This window comes from Dasypus novemcinctus, chromosome 17 (assembly GCF_030445035.2).
Source record: "Dasypus novemcinctus isolate mDasNov1 chromosome 17, mDasNov1.1.hap2, whole genome shotgun sequence".
In the NCBI taxonomy this organism is placed as follows: domain Eukaryota; kingdom Metazoa; phylum Chordata; class Mammalia; order Cingulata; family Dasypodidae; genus Dasypus; species Dasypus novemcinctus.
In genome coordinates this window covers 3,471,364-3,483,964 of record NC_080689.1, presented here as the reverse complement: position 1 = coordinate 3,483,964, position 12,601 = coordinate 3,471,364, and positions in this window count along the sequence as shown.

The window sequence follows — 12,601 nt, the reverse complement described above, 5'->3', positions numbered from 1 at the left end:
TTCAGCAGAATGTTCTTGATCACCAAAAGCAGAGTTTGGCATCAAGAGAAGGTTGCATCTCATTACCTTCTAATTTACATACAATTCTTTCCTTTGTGTCCTTGCAACAGGGAGAGAAACAAGTTACTTTCAGGTAATCGGTCATCCAACATCCATCATCGGCACCAGGTTAGACTTACATACCGATGCAATGGCACCGAGAGTTCAGAAATTCGCCTCACATCTACGACCAACTGATTTTTGACAAGGGTGTCAAGTCCACTCAATCGGGAAAGACCAGTCCCTTCAACAAATGGTGCTGGGACCACTTTTGCATATCTACTAGCGAAAGAATGAAGGTAGACCCCTTCCTCATGCCATATAGTAAAATCAACTCAAAATGGATCAGTCACCTAAATAAAAGCACCAGAACTATAAGAATCCTACAAGAAAATGTAGGGAAGCATCTTCAGGACCTTGTGTGGGAAATGGTTTCTTAGACTTTATACCCAAAGCATGAGCAACAAAAGGAAAAAAATAGATTACATGGGGTATCATCAAAATTAAATGTTTGTGCATCAAAGGACTTTATCATGAAAATTAAAACAACAAGCTACAGAGAGCAAGCGTAGCTCAGTGGTTGAGCGCCTGCTTCACACGTATGACGTCCTGGGTTCAATCCCTGGTACCGCTCCCCGCCCCCCCCCCCCCAAAAAAAAAGACAATCTGCAGAATGGGAGAAAATATTTGGAAACCACATATCTGCTAAGGATTTAATATCCAGAATATGTCCTACAACTCAAACAAGAAAAAGACAAGCAACCGAATTTAAAAATGGGCGAAAGACTCAAAACAGACATCCCTCCAGAGAAGATAAACAAGCGGGCACAGCACCTGAAAAGCGTCTGACTCGCGGGAGATGCCCAGGGGTGGCCTGAGGAGGGCCAGGATCTCTTCGGGTTCCACTCTTGGTGGCCGCCCCCCCTCCCTGGGGACTCACACCTGGCAGGTGGCCTGCTCCCTCCCTCCCTCCTGGGTCCTCACCTGCCCTTGAGCCTAAATTTCCCAAGTGACGCCTGTAACGAACCCACCATAGCCAGCGCCTGCCTCCACGGTCCCTCCACACCCGCTCCACCCGGGCCTGGCCTGGTCCCCCCTCCGCATCCTGCCCCTGCCCAGGTGGCCCAGTGCCACATGGGAGCGCACGTGGGAGCGCACGTGGGAGCGCCGCGGAGGGGCACGGGGTGCGCACGTGGGCGAGGGCGGCTGCGCACGTTGGCGCTCGGCGCGCGCACGTGGCTCCTGGCTGGAACACGGCGCGGGGTGGCGCGGACCCTGGGTGCGGTGAGGTCCCGGGCCGAGCCTCGAGCGGGGCACCTGCTGCGCGCGGAGGTGCATCGTTGGGACGCGACCTGCCGCTGCAGCCAGAGGTAGGGCCTGCGCCTCCCGGGTCGCCGTCCTCCCCCTGCCCCAGCTCCTTGCAGGCTGCCCCTGTCGCCCTCTGCGGCGCCCTGCGCCCCCTCTGCCGACCTCTCCCGCTGGCCCTCCTGGCCTCTGCCCTTCCTGCGCCCTTGAATCCGGGCCTCCCTGGGTGGCCTCCCCCCAAGCCCTTCCGCAACGCGGGTGGGAGCACTGCAGGCCGAATTTCACAGGTGGGGAAACGGGGCTGGGGCGCACCAGGGGTCCATGGTGGGCACCCGGGGGTTCCACGGCACAGCTGGGACCCGGCCCATCCCCAGCCCGCCGACCGGGCTCTAGCACCTGCCCCCCGGCGCTGGGTGCAGCCTTCGGGGATGGCACGGGGGCCCCTTGGACACGGGCAGCCCTGGTTGGCTTTGGGGGGGGCGGGCTTTCCCCTGACTTATCCGAGAATTGGTTTATGTCTTGATTGATTGGGCACGTTGGTTATTATTGTTATTTTTTAAACATTCCCTGGGGCTTAAAGTGTAGCTGTTGTTTTTCTTGCCAGAAAAATGTTCCGTTTCCACCCCTGCCCAGTTTGATGGATGTGGAGTTTACGACACTGGAGACTGTTTTATTTTTCTTTGTGGATAAAACTCACCCTGTTTCATCTTGCAGATTGCAGAGATTTGTTGACCAGAGCCATTGCCCTCTCTGGCATTCTTGGGATATTAAATATTTGTTTTAAAAGGGCAGATAGAAAGCTGGTGTTAGGCATCTTGAAACAAGCAGTACTCATAAAAACAGGGCAGTCGTAATATCCCGGCTTGATCTTGGGCCTCTTACATCAAGGCAGGAAGCGTTACAGAGTCCGTAATTAGTTGGCCTCACAGCTACAACTTAAGACAGGTTATTTTCTTTTTCTTGTCACTGGGCAAGTAAAAGAGCAGAAAAGGGAGAGATGTGTTTAAATCACAACCTGAGGTGGTGGTGGAGAGGAGGGGCTGAGGAAGGCTGCACGCCAAAGGCTCGGGTCATCTCTTCCTCTTTGGAAATGGTCGTGGGTAACGAGGAAGGGAGAGCATGTCCTTTTCCCGCTGCCGTGACAGGTAGACGGAGGGGTTGGCTGAAGCCCCGGGCGCCTGCTGGCGCTGGGTTTCGGCGTGCTTCCCTGGGTCGTTGTTCTGCAGGCTGGCCGCCGTCCCCGGGTTCCTCGGCCTTCCTGTGAACGGCCAGGTCCTCGCCTTTCTCTTCCGGCTTGCGGCCCCTCCCCGTGGCTTTCTCTCTCTCAGGTCTCGGAACAGGCTCAAGACCGGTCCTGATTGGGTTAACTAGAAAGAACATCTGCAAAGGCCCTATTTACAGGGGCTCTCGCCCCCAGGGGCGGGTTAGGGTTCAGATCTTGATTCTCCCTGGGCACAGAATTCAGTCCGCTGTCGAGCACATCAGCTACATTTGACGGAAGCAAAAGCCTGGACGCGAGAGCCGAAAGTAGGAAAACACGTCACTTTGTGGGTTGAAGAGGGACCGACAGCTGCGGCGGTGACCCCTTTCCAAGGAAAACGGCTTCCGGCGTGGCCCCGGCAGTGAGTGCCCGGGCAGCCAGGTCCAGCTGCCCCTGAGCGGGCAGCCTGGCCCGAGAGCCTGCCCCACGACCCGCCGCCCACTGGGGTCCCAGCGGCCCCGGGTCTGCCCCAGGGCTCTGCGCGGTGCTGGCCACAGGACAGACAGTCAGCCAGGCGTGGCCGTGGCGAGCTGTGCTGGGCAGGTAGCAGCGAGCGTCCAGTCATCCTGGTGTCTGAGTCAAATCTTCGTCCCGAGGGGGCCACATTCTGGGTGAAGTCTGGGTCATGGCCCTCGGTCGTCCGTGCGGTTCCACCGTGCGCCCCTGGTTTTCTGAGCCACCGGGGGACCTTTCTCTCCGTTCCCCATCCCTCTTAGTTCGCACACCTGGCTTGCAAAATGACCCTGGGGGCTCGGCCCACTTCTGCCTTGGAAGCTGTCTCAACCTCAGCCCACGCGGTGACGCTGCTGCCAGAGCTCCTGGGAGCGCAGCCGTGGGCTGTTCGGAAGCCCACCTGGCGCAGGGGGCCAGCGAGCTGAGTGCGGCGCTCCAGGAGGCGAGGGCAGAGCCGCTGCCGCTGACCTCCAGAGCAGCGTGGGCTGCCCCCAGGTCGCCTGACCCCTCCCTGCCCTGGCTGACCTTGCCTCGGGAATGAGATGCTTAGAGCATGCAAAACATCTTTTCTCCACCTGCAGCTAAGGTGGTTTCTGTGTGTGTGGGGGGGGATTGTGTAGACCTGCAGACTTCCAGGAGACATTATTTCCTCTTTTGGCTTCCAGGGGGGAGGGTAACACTTCACTGGAGAACACAGCTGCCACCTCCGCTGACACTATCCTCCAGTTTTCCCACTGCGTTGTTTTCCCATCTCTGAAAGCGACACTGGGGATGGCTTCTGGTACATGTCCAGTGACTGTCCAGGATTTCAGTTTGATTTGTTAGAAATGTGATTGTCACCTTTAGATTTTGGGAACATCTGAAGCCATTAAAAACAAATAAGGAAAAAAAGTAGTTTTCAACCACTACGCTAAAAGACCGTTTCAGGAAAGAATCTTCAGCGGATGCTAAATCTAGTGAACAACGAGTAGGATGACAAACAGGATGTTTATACAATGGCGAAGTGTCTTCCCACAAGATCCTCACTAGTTATAAAGGGAAAATAGTAACAGGACCCGGGGAGACCTGGCAGGCGCCCCATTAGGCAAGTGGGGGACGACGCAGCATCACATGCCTCCTGGCACGACCCGTGTTTGGACACAGCATCACACCTGTGTCTTCCTGCCAAAATGCGAGACCTGAGTCCAATCACAAAGAAATATCAGACAGACCCAGTTGGGTGGAATCTATGAAATAACTGGCCACTGTTCTTCAGTGTCATTATACATGTGCATACATGTGCACACAGATACGTGTTAGAGAGAGATCTCATGATAAAGTAAGCGTGGTAAAATGTAACTGTTAGCCAAAGGGGTGTGATTCAAAGTACCAGCACTCTGTGGGCTTTTATAAAGGGTGTTTATTTGGGGTAGAAGCCTACAGTTACCAGGCCCTAAAGAGTCCAAGCCAAGGGACCATAAGAGGTCCTTTCTCACCCGAAGGCGGTTGCCACGAGCTGAAGCAGGATGGCCGCCCGTCTCTGCGAGGACTCAGCCTTCCTCCTTCCTCTTAAGGCCCCTGGTCCCAGCTCCTTCCCATCTCAGCTGGAGCCTGGCACAGGGCTGCTCTCTCCCTCTGGGGCTGATTTCTTTCTGGGCTCAGCTGCTCTGGTCTCTCCACGAGGTCACTGCAGACTTTCAGGCTCCCCTCTCCTCCCGGCCGTGTCTGTGGAGCGCTCCTGTGTCCGTGTGTCCTCCATGTGCTCACTTCATGCCAGGGTCTGTTTTATCCCCGCCAAGGGGGTGGGGGCTCAGCCCTGCACGCCCTAATGCTGTGGTCAAATCAAAGCCCTAATCTTGGTTTAATAAAGTAAAAGTGAAGTCTCTAAATCTAATACACTAGAATTCACCTAGAGGAACAGACCAGTTCACGCACACAATCAGTATTTCTTTTTGAAATTCATCAATAATATCCGAGGGCCACAGTGAACATTTGGGAAATCTGAATGAAAGACACATGGGAATTCTTTGGATTATTTTGCAACTTTTTAACATCTTCAAAAGAACAGAAAAGGAAAGATTTTCACACTTTTTTCTAATAAAAGTTGTATATATGGGAACAGATAAAATACGCTATATGTGTTTGGAAGGGGGGTACTGGGAAAATGTCTTGCTGCGTCAGCTCTCTGTGTGCAGTGCCACTCCTGGGCAGCTCTCCTTACGGGGCGCACTCCTCGCACACGGACTCCCCTACGCGGGGGACACCCATGCATGGCACGGCACTCCTTGCGTGCATCAGCACTGCGCATGGGCCAGCTCCACACGGGTCAAGGAGGCCCGGGGTTTGAACCCTGGACCTCCCATGTGGTAGACGGATGCTCTATCAGGTAAGCGAAATCCACTTCCCCCCATATACCTCTTATATATTTTTTAACGTGTGGAACCGGGGGCACCGCGCTCCTTTCCCTGAAGGCCTTCTGGTCCTCTCCGCTCGTTCTCCAGGCCTGGTCCTTGGACTGAGACCGTCACCCACCTGTCTGCCTCTTCTTCATCGCTACCTCCTCCTTCCACCCGTTACCTGGGAGGCATTGGCTGAGGGTTTCTGAAATGAGACGCTCCTGGGGTCTGAGGTGAATAGGAAGAGCTACAGAGAAGGAAGGATGGCGCTGGGTGCCAAGACCCCTTCCAGGCTTCCAGGCTTCCCTGCGGGGCCGCCGGCCTCCAGGGCGCCCCCTCGGGTCCGCCTCTCCGTCCGCACGCCCTGGCGCAGTCCCCGTCCACGTGGGTAACCAGCCGGCTGCCGCAGAGACGACAGGCTTGCCTTCTGAGGAGCAGAGGCAAGGTGATGGCCACCCTGCGCCCTCCGGCTTACTCTCCTGGGTCCCCTTCCTCGGGGGACGCCGGTTTCCAGCTCGCGGACACTGGGCAGCCCTGTGAGGCAGCCCCTGACAAGGCGCCGAGGCCCCCCGCCAGCAGCCATGGGACTGGGTGGCCATGGAAGCAGAGCTCCGGGTGACAGTGGCCTCAGAGAGACCCTGCGCCAGACCCACCCCGCCGAGCCGCTCCCCCATTCCAGACACAGATTGGGAGAACATGTTTATTTAAAAATGAAAAAAAAAACTAAGTTAAAAATGCATGTCATGTGGATTATAGATGTGAACATGAAATGTAAAACAAAAATTCTGCAAGGTGGCAGAGATTATCTCCTTGGGGATAGGGAACGATTTCTTCAAGAGGACAGAAAGCCCTCACCGTAGAAGAAAATGTTGGCAAACGGGACTACGTTAAACTTAAGAACTTCTGTTTATCAAGGAGAGGGAGAAGGTAAGCCAGACGATGGGAGAGAGTATTTGCAACATCAGTAATCGAGGACTTGTTTTGAAAGTGTGTAAAGAATGCCACGTTGACCTCCTTGACCCGTGTGGAGCTGGCCCATGCGCGGTGCTGATGTGTGCAAGGAGTGCCACGCCATACAGTGGTGTCCCCCGCATCGGGGAGTCCCATGCGCAAGGAGCACACCCCGTAAGGAGAGCCGCCCAGCGGGAAAGAAAGTGCAGCCTGCCCAGGAATGGCGCCACACACACGGAGAGCTGACACAACAAGATGAGGCAGCAAAAAGAAACACAGATTTCCGTGCCGCTGACAACAACAGAAGTGGACAAAGAAGACGCAGCAAATAGACACAGAGAGCAGACAACCAGGGTGGGGGGGGAAGAGGAGAGAAGTAAATAAATAAATCTTAAGAAAAAAGAATGCCACGTTGATAGGTGGCAAAGGACAGCTTGACAGAAGAACGGCCCATGGACCGGAGCGGGCACCGTATTAAGAGGACGCCCAGGTGGGCACCAGCGTACCCACGTGTGTTCAGTCTTGTCAGAATCAGCAAGACCCCTTTGCTGTCGGCGTGGTAAACTCTGTGGCTGACCGTCACAGGGCGGCGAGGGGGAGGAAGGGAGCTCTGGCCGAGGCCCGTGGCAGGGTGAATCCGCTCCCACCTCTCCTGCCTGGCCTTGCCCACCGTGAATGAGCTGATCAGCTTCCTGGGTCCCCCAGAAACACGGGGGATTGTGTGTGTGCCAAGACCAGCACGACAGTCACCAGAGCGTCACCCGTGATAGAGATGGGACAACAGTGTACATCAGTGGAAGGGCTTTGTCTTCATTCACGCAGTGGAATGCTAGGCTGCAGTGAGGAGCACCCACAAATGGCACTGAAGGAAAGAAGCTAGACTCAAATGAATCCATACCGTATGATCCCGTTTTATGTAATATTAAAAACACACACACGTAAGCAAAAGAAATTTGTGGTGTTACAGGGAAGAAGGTGGGAGGGCCTGGGTGCTGGGACTGAGCTGATGGGAGGAGGGTGGGAGGCCTGGGTGCTGGGACTGAGCTGATGGGAGGAGGGTGGGAGGCCTGGGTGCTGGGACTGAGCTGATGGGAGGAGGGTGGGGGGCCTGGGTGCTGGGACTGAGCTGATGGGGAGGAGGGTGGGAGGTCTGGGTGCTGGGACTGAGCTGATGGGGAGGAGGGTGGGAGGCCTGGGTGCTGGGACTGAGCTGATGGGGAGGAAGGTGGGAGGCCTGGGTGCTGGGACTGAGCTGTCGGGGAGCAGGGTGGGAGGTCTGGGTGCTGGGACTGAGCTGTTGGGGAGCAGGGTGGGAGGTCTGGGTGCTGGGACTGAGCTGTCGGGGAGCAGGGTGGGAGGTCTGGGTGCTGGGACTGAGCTGTCGGGGAGGAGGGTGGGAGGTCTGGGTGCTGGGACTGAGCTGATGGGGAGGAGGGTGGGATGCCTGGGTGCTGGGACTGAGCTGATGGGGAGGAGGGTGGGAGGCCTGGGTGCTGGGACTGAGCTGTCAGGGAGCAGAGTGGGAGGCCTGGGCGCTGGGACTGAGCTGTCGGGGAGGAGGGTGGGAGGCCTGGGCGCTGGGACTGAGCTGTCGGGGAGCAGGGTGGGAGGCCTGGGTGCTGGGACTGAGCTGTCGGGGAGCAGGGTGGGAGGCCTGGGCGCTGGGACTGAGCTGTTGGGGAGGAGGGTGGAGGCCTGGGCGCTGGGACTGAGCTGTCGGGGAGCAGGGTGGGAGGCCTGGGTGCTGGGACTGAGCTGTCGGGGAGCAGGGTGGGAGGCCTGGGCGCTGGGACTGAGCTGTGGAGCAGCGTGGGAGGCCTGGGTGCTGGGACTGAGCTGATGGGGAGGAGGGTGGGGGGCCTGGGTGCTGGGACTGAGCTGATGGGGAGGAGGGTGGGGGGCCTGGGTGCTGGGACGGGGCTGTCTTTCTCCCCGGGCAGTGGTTTCACAGCTGCGTGGCTCCACTTTAGGGAAATTCACGGTGGAGCGCTCTGGCTCGTCTGTTTTTCTGTGTCTGTGTCAACAACTTCTTAACCTGATTTGGACCCAGGGTGGTGATGTGTGAGATCCATGTGAAAGCGTAACTATGTCAACCACCCAGTTCTCTGAATGCCCGTTGGAGGCCGGGCCCTGGGGCGCGAAGGCGGGACGTCGCCTGTGCACCCGTGGGACTCAGGAAGAGGCGCCGTGGTGAAGACGACGCGGGGGGCTGAGTGGGCCCTCGGCCGCCGCACTTCCTCAGCCAGATGGCTCGACGTGACCCCGCTTGCCCCTCGCGGGCAGTGAACTGCTGACCTTCAGGGTCCAGAGCCTGCTGGGAGGACGGTGCGCACGCACCAGGGCCCCTGCGGCGGGACAAAGCCTGGTCTTGTGATTCCCGGCGGCCCGGGCGCCGCGCCGTTAGGAGGACACAGGAAGCCCTTGTGGTCAGAGAAGAAACCGGGGTCTGTGAACCCCAGCCTCCCGGCGCACGAGACCAGCCACAGCTCCTTTTTCTATTCTGTTTTATCATCCCTAGATTTCCCAACATAAAACTTTTGCTGGGTTTAGGGCACTTTTCCCTTCTTAAAAATATTCCAGGCTCCCTTGGCACGCTAAGATCCTCAGCGTAAAGGTTTGTGTGTGTGTTTTTTAAAGAGCTACTTTAATTTTTCCACCACAAAATCTCAGAATCCATTATTCCTCCGTCACATCGGGTTTTTTTCCCCAGGAGGTCCTGGGGACTGAAGGTCCACAATCCAGAGGCGTTGAGTACGTTCACGTCGTGCATCTGTCACCCACGAGGAGAACCTGTGCCCCGTGGCCGCCATCGCCCCCTGCCCTGTGTCCCTTTCCCCGCCCAGCCCTAGGCAGCCGCTGTCCGCTTTCTCACCCCATGGATCTGCGTGTTCTGGACATTTCCCATAAATGGAACCGTGCACCATGTGGCCTTCGGCGTCTGGCTTATTTCACTGAGCGTGACAGTTTTTAAGGCTCGTCCACGTCGTGGCGTGTATCAGAGCTTCCTTCCTTTTATGGCTGAGTCAGCCCTTTGCGGGGATGTGGCCTGTTTGTTTATCTGTTCATCGGTCAGCGGACATTTGAGCCGTCTCCACTTTCTGGCTTTTATGGATCGTGGTGCCGTGAGCCCTCGTGGCAAAGTGCTTGCATGGACTTGGGTTTTCGTTTCTCTGGAGCATATACCTAAGAGTGGAATTGTGCCATGGGGTGGCCTTCGGTTTAATTTGAGGAACCTCCAGACTTTTCCAAAGCCCTTTTTCCTACATTTTCAGTGGGCGAAGGAAATATTTGAGTGCTGCTTAACCTTTGTAGGATTTTGCAGCTTTCACAACTGCTGAAACCTCGCAGTCTGTCTGTTAAAGGTTTCCCTAGAAGAGGCTGAGCTGTCCTCACGGCTCTCGCCGCCTCCCCTGGCGTTTCCGCCGCCGCCCCCCCGCCCCCACCATCGGCCGTAGGCTCAGGCTCTCGGCCCTCAGCGCTCCTGGTCCTCAGCGCTCCTGGTCGAGACCTTTCCTGCCAGACGCACTGTCATTTACGGGCAAGGCAGTTTTTCGGGTAACTCCGGTTCTAGGAGCAATTTTTTTTTCTGGCCTTTAAACTTCAGCCTTGTGGAGCTTAGGTGGAAGGTCATGTACGGGGTTCAGGTGCTTGAGGTCTGGAGAGCCCTTTAGAACCTGCTGCCACCGTGGCCTCTCGGCAGCAGGACGCCGCAGAACAGGAAGGCCGGGGGGCCCTGGACCCCGGCCTCGGCCTCTCTGATACTCACGGAAGGGTGCTGGTGTTTCTAGGGGCCTCCACCACGCACCTCCTCCCTGGCGTGCCCCGCGCCCTTCGCTCGGCCTGCGTGGACAGAGGCTCCCTTCCGTCCCCAGCCAGGCCCTCTCCCGGGAGCACCCGGGAACCCCTGCCCTGGCCGCCTTCCCCCCGGGTGCCTCCCAGCTAGAAGGTGCAGGCGTCCCCCCATGGGAGGAGAGCCCCACCTCGACAGGGAGAAGTGCAGCCGCTCCGCGGCACGTGCCAGGAGCCCGGGGGAGGGCGGAGCTGGGGGGCCGGGAACGGAGGCCCCCTCCTCTGCAGGCTGGCCTTGACCATGCCGGGGCAGCTTTCCTATCGTGGGTGGAGTCTGCATCTCGTGCTTTCTGCCACACGGCTTCTCACCTGGGAAGAAGCGCGCAGGTCGAGAAGCTGGTCTCGACACTTGGCGCGGGCACGCGGGTGGCTTCTTAGAAGTTGAGCTCCCTGAGGTGTCCTTTGCGTAAATGGAGCCCAGGCTCTCCGGGGGTGCTGCTCGGTGAGCTGTGGGAAATATGCGTCACCACCGGCGCCCCGTAAAGACCCCTCGCGCCTTCGTCCAGCGGCGGTTCTGAGCACAGGACGCTGTGCCGTCGGGCTGGTGCTCTAGGAAGGCTGGAGTGGAGGCAGTTCTCAGGAGAGACCGAAGGAAAAGAAAACGGAGATAGACTGGTTATTTAAGGCAGAAAACCTGGAGAAAAATGCCCCAGGAAAGACCCTCGAGAGGTCCCCTCCAGAGCGTCCGAGGGTCCCTTTCAGGCCTCCGCGGCTCCAGGGGCGGCGGCTTCACCTGCGCGCCTCGGCCAGAGAAGGAGCCCTGGTGCACCTGCCGCCGCCACCGGCTCCCAGAGCGTCTCGTGGCTTCTGAGCGTCCGGGCGGTTTCACGGAAGGTCGTGAGGAAGGAAAAAGGTCCTCAGAGGCCCAGGACGCGCTGCGGCGGCGGGCGTTCCTGGGGCGGGGGCGCCGAGGCAGCCTCGGGGGTCAGGGCGAGCCGGGGCTCAGGGCGTCACATCCTGAGGGTAAGGACCCTGCTCTCACGTGGCCACGAGCTCGGCGCGGGTACCCCCCCCGCCGCTCCGCCGCTCCGGCTGGCGTCTGCCCCGGCCCACTCGGTGCCGGGCAGCGGGGAGGGGGGGGGCGGCCTGGCCCCTGCCCTTCAGGAGCTGCGCGGGGAGGGACGCGGGGCCGAGGCTGAGGCCCGGTGTGGGACACGCTGCGGCAGCACCAGCTCGGGCGGGAGGGGCCCAGGAGCCGGGTCTGAGCCGAGACCCCGGGGATAAGGAGAAGAGGGATGGGCAGGGGTCCAAGGAGGCCCGGGATGGGCGCTCACCGGCTGCTGGGGCACCCGGGGAGGGCGGCCGGAGAGGAGGGGCAGGCCTGGGCCCGAGCGCACTGCGGGTGGCCGAGGGGCTGGGCTGGGCTGGGGGACACACAGGAACAGGGACTGGGCCGGACTGGGGCCGTGGAGGTCTCCAGAGTCCTGGGCGGGTGGAGTCCTCCTCCTCCGGGGACACTGGGCCTCAGGAGGGAGTGGGCCCGGCCCCAGGGGGAGCTGGAAGGGGTCTGCACCCCCGAGCCAGGCGGGCCTCTGCGGGGGCCGTCGAAGGGGCCTCCGAGGTGGACGGCTCGGGCCGCGTGGACGCGCCCTCCTCGGGCCTTCGACAGGCGCGCCTCTCGGCCCGGCGCTGCCCCACCGTCCTCCCGCTCGGCCTGGCTGCTGCTGCCCCTTGTCCCTTGCCCAGGACAGCGCTGCACGGGGGCTCCCCTGGAGCTCAGCCGCCAGGACGCCCGGTGGGCCACGCGGGGCCCGTCCACTAGACGCCCCTGTTCTGTGCCGTCAGCGCCAGGGCTCCGTGCTCTTGGGGGCGCAGGAAGTGGGTGGAGAGGACGCCCATGGGGTTTGTGGGTGCTTCCCAGCCCTGTCCCCACCCGTTCTGGTGGGCGTGTGACCCTTTCTCTCTGGACAGCAGGCCAAGAGCAGGGTCTCGGGGACGGGCACAGAGTGCACACGGATGTCCTCTGCTTTCCTCGCAGGTGGGAAAGAGCGGCCGCACGGCTCCCTCCCGGCTCAGGCCCCGCTCGGGCGCCACCTTTCCCGGCAGAAGCCGGGAGCTCCCCGACCCTTAGGTGATCCGAGGCCCCCGTGGCCCTGCCTCCACTCCTCGGAGCAGGCCAAGCACAGCTCCGAGCCGCAGCACCAGCCTCACGCCGATGTCCCACCCCTGTGCGGGGCCCGCCCGTCCCCCAGCTGAGAGCACAGTCCCGGGCCTCACCACCGCCCAGTCCGGTCGAGGGAAGGCGTCCGTCGGCTCCCCGGTCCCCAGGAGGGGCAGCTCCACTCCCCACTCGGAGGTCAGCCAGCCTCCACATGTGCAGCGGCCGTCCAGCGCGGGGCCGGCGACCTGCTCCCGGGGCCAGGGGGAC